The sequence below is a fragment of the Camelina sativa genome, chromosome 9 (genome assembly GCF_030686135.1).
Source record: "Camelina sativa cultivar CO46 ecotype springtype chromosome 9, ASM3068613v1".
Lineage (NCBI taxonomy): Eukaryota > Viridiplantae > Streptophyta > Magnoliopsida > Brassicales > Brassicaceae > Camelina > Camelina sativa.
This window is the reverse complement of record NC_141888.1, coordinates 17596200-17600178: the sequence shown is the minus strand read 5'-3', so window position 1 is coordinate 17600178 and position 3979 is coordinate 17596200. Positions and strand designations below refer to the sequence as shown.

General features: G+C 36.4%; 1 pseudogene; it reads right to left on the bottom strand.

Annotated features, from left to right (window-relative positions):
• Window positions 1-623: 623 nt before the first annotated feature.
• On the bottom strand, window positions 624-3486 carry LOC147938237 (protein FAR1-RELATED SEQUENCE 6-like; annotated as a pseudogene).
• Between the last annotated feature and the right edge of the window lie 493 nt (window positions 3487-3979).

The following is a 3979-nucleotide window of genomic DNA, read 5'->3' as shown; positions in this document are numbered from 1 at the left end:
TTTTCTGGCAAATATTAAATAGTTGGTGTTTTTTTGGGGAATTTTCCCTTTACTTAATTAATCAAGCACATCATCAATTAAGAAAAGGGAAGGGAGAGTTGCTTCTTTGGGTGAGTGGACACCGTCAAACCGAGCAGATTGTAATGATTGTTATAAGTTCTCATTTGATTTTTGATTTGTTACATTAAACTTACCCTACATATATAGTAAAACCAGCTTGAGCATATATATATAAGGAAAATCCTAGAAAAAAACCCCAAAGTGACACCAGCTCCCACTTTAAACCTTGAAGGTTTTGCACTTCCACTTTTATACCTCAAAGTAATAATATTGCTAATATAATACCTCAAATTGACTTATATATTCATCGATCAGAAAATTTAACAGAATTTTTAACTTTGTAACATTGTTTGTTTTTTTAAAATAAATCATGATTTTATATAAATTAAAAAAGATATTCTAGAAAACTGAAGGAAAAAAAGGAAAATAAACATAAAAGCACATTCATGGTGAAAAATTTTCAGAACTTGTTCAAAAGACATATTTTGTCCCAAAACCAAAAATTGACAACGTAAAACCATAAAAGTTTTCATCATAAAACAGAAATTGAAAGAAATGAACATTCAAAGAGGAGGTTGAGGGTCATTGTTAGACATATCATACACTTTGTCTCCAAACACTTGAAATGGCAAACCAGTGAATGGACTCCAAAATGTTCCAACTCCTCTTGGAACGTTTTCCACTTTTCTTGTCTTTAAAGGTCGTCCACGCTTCTTGCTTTTTGGTTTGTTGGAGGAGAATGAAGGCTGTGGTGCACTTGAAGAAGCATGAACTGCAGAACTTGATTGATCCGGTTGAAGCAGCTGAGAGCTAATTGCAGTAGAAGTTTGATCAATAGTGCTAGATTCATTGTTGGTAGTGGATGAGAGCCAGCAGCTGAATTGACTCTAGGTTTCCTTGTCTTTGGTTGGCGTAGTGGCTGAACCTAATTCATGGAAATAAAACAAAGAAATTTAAAACTAATTATTAAACATTGGTCAATCAAAAAGACAGAGAAAATACCTCAACTGACGGAAGTTTACGAGGTCTACCACGTCTGTTTTTTGGTCCCTCCACAACAACAATTTCATTTTACAACCACTCTTAATATGACCAGCTTGACCACATTGGCTACAATGTGGTATCCTCCCATGTCTGGTTGATTTTCCTGCATTTTGGAGTGATTCAAAAGGTTCTTTTTTTCTGTCACGATTCTTTGGTCGACCTCTTGGCTTGCGAATGTTAGGAATCCCAATCGGAGATTTCCATGTTTTTGTCCATAGTTGCTCACCATTGACTGGTTTTATATTATCCACATATGTGTTCTTCAAGTAAGAGGATTGGTAATAATCAGCAACGTACTTCTCAGGATTAACTTGATTGTCGTCTAAAACACATACAGCATGTTTGCATGGTATGCCTAACAAACATAGATAACGAGACTCATATTAATATCATGAAAAAAGTAAACTCAAATTTAGGTTCACAGAAAATACCTATTAGATCCCATCGGCGACATGCACATTGATGTGTTGCCAAGTCAACTGAATAACCAATGTTGAACTCTGTAACCTCATGCAAGTAGTTGCTGCTGCGTAATGTCCTACAATACTTCTTATCCTTTCTTGCTTTCTCCAATATAGCAAGTGTGATAGGTGTGAGATGGGAGTCTAACTTGAATTCTTTTAACCACCTGTGAGATATCCTTGTCATAGCTTGTCTTCTTATATCTTCCAACATTGTTATAACATGCTTCGTTCTGGCCATTTTAATGGTCCTATTGAAAGCTTCTGAGAGATTGTTGTGGACGTCAGCACAATGAGATTTCGGGTTGAAAAATGCTCTACACCACCTTCTTGGCTGTCACAAGCAACGCCTCATATGCAGCAGGATCATATGCATGTACCATCTTCATATTTTCTTCATATTCTCCTTCATGATAGCTGTAAGCAACACCCCAAAACAAGTTTTTATACTCTGACCTGTTGAATGATTTTTTCCAATTAGCATAGATATGTCTTGCACACATACGATGCTCTGCTTGAGGAAGTTCAGCATCAACCGCAATAACAAGACCCTGAAAGAAGTTGTCAACAGATTGAGGTTTAGGAATCATCAATCAAAATATATTTTCTTAATAAATTTCCAAAAGTAAAACAGAATGTTACCTTCTGTTTATCAGAAATGATGGTAAGATTTTTGCCAATTCCCAGGTTTAAATCCAACTTCAGCTTCTGTAGAAACCAGCCCCATGTATCTTTATTTTCCTCTGTACAACTGCCCAAGCTATTGGATACATTTTGTTATCTGCATCTCTACCAACAGCTGCAAGTAGATCACCCTCTAAATCCTACTTCAAAAAGCAACCATCCAAGCCAATCACAGGTCTGCAACATTTTTGCCAACTCTCCCTAAACTCTTTAAAACAAATGTAGAACCCATTAAACTGTTGTCTATCATTGATGTCAACTGTTAATATCTCAGTGGTTACATCCTTGTTAGACAGTCTAATCTTTTTCTCATAATCCCATAGTTTGCCAAATTGTATTGTTTGAGCTTCAAGGACTGAGTCTAGAGCAATTCGTCTTCCTTTGTAGCAATTTGATATGTTAACAACAATGTTATAGCGTTCTTTGTTAATGTCTTTTATCGCTGTAGCTGGTAAGTTAACATTCCTTCTTATCTCTTCTCTAAACAGTCCTCCAATCACACCTTGTTTCAGCATTGAAACCCGACTTGATTTTCCATGATTATGCTTGTAGTGACATGCCTTCACCATCCACTTATTCAACCTAGGCTCCACTGAACAATACACTCTCCAACTACACTTCTTAGTGCGACAAATGGCAGCTATCCTATTTGCTTATGACTTGGCCATCTTTATATCATATTGAGTATTCAAAGAATAACGTAATAATTGATCCTTAACCTCCAATCCACTGTTGAACGTTTGAAACAACCAGATATAAGGCTCTGTATTTAAATCTCCATGATACTTATGATTCTTCTTTTCTCGTTCTGGATTTTTCCATTGCTCCCACTCCTCTTCTGACTCTACTGGAGTATCTGGATAATTTACATCCTCTAAGCCAAACTCTGGATCTGTTTCTTCTTCTTCTTCTTTGTCTTTTTATTTTTTTGCATCTTCTTCAGCCAATTTACGCATAGCTTCATCTAACCCTGCAGTTGCCTTTGTACCTTCCTCAAACACTGTCTGAAACCTATCATCATTAGCCCTATTTCCTGCATCTATCACAACATCATCTCCATCATCGACCTCTATCTGACCCTTACCTTCATTCTGGTTCTCATTCAAAATATCAGTTCCACCATCTACTTCTTTTTCATTGTTAACAATCTCTTTCTCAACTACATGTGTTTCATCTTCATATTCTTCAGGGTCATTTTCTTCCTTTGGCGGCCTGTCATCATCATTACCTGATTCATAATCTACTTCTTCTTCCATCCTCTCCTCTTCATCAGCTTCATATCCTTTTTCTCCTATCCCCTCAGCCATTATACTTGTTCCATCAACATAACCAATCAAATGATCTGGACAACCATGCTCGATAAATACATCAACCTCACCTGTTGATTTTGCAGAAGAATGTAGCTCGAACATGTCAAAATTTGAGCTATCAAACACATACTTCATCATCTTCATCTTCTCTCTTGCATATTTGAACCAAATGATACTTATTGGCGCCTTAACACGTTCAGACCTACAATAGTCTTCAAACTTCATCCATCCAACCTCCGCCAATTTCCAGAAAACACTTTTACAACCCAATTCATGAAGATAGTTGTAATCATCTTCCACTTTCTCCATTTCTCCACCATAGTGAATTGTTAGTTTAATCATCTCCTCACTGCAATTTTGATATGAAACCACACAAAGACACACTTAGACTCAGAAACACAAATTCTATCGATACATTAC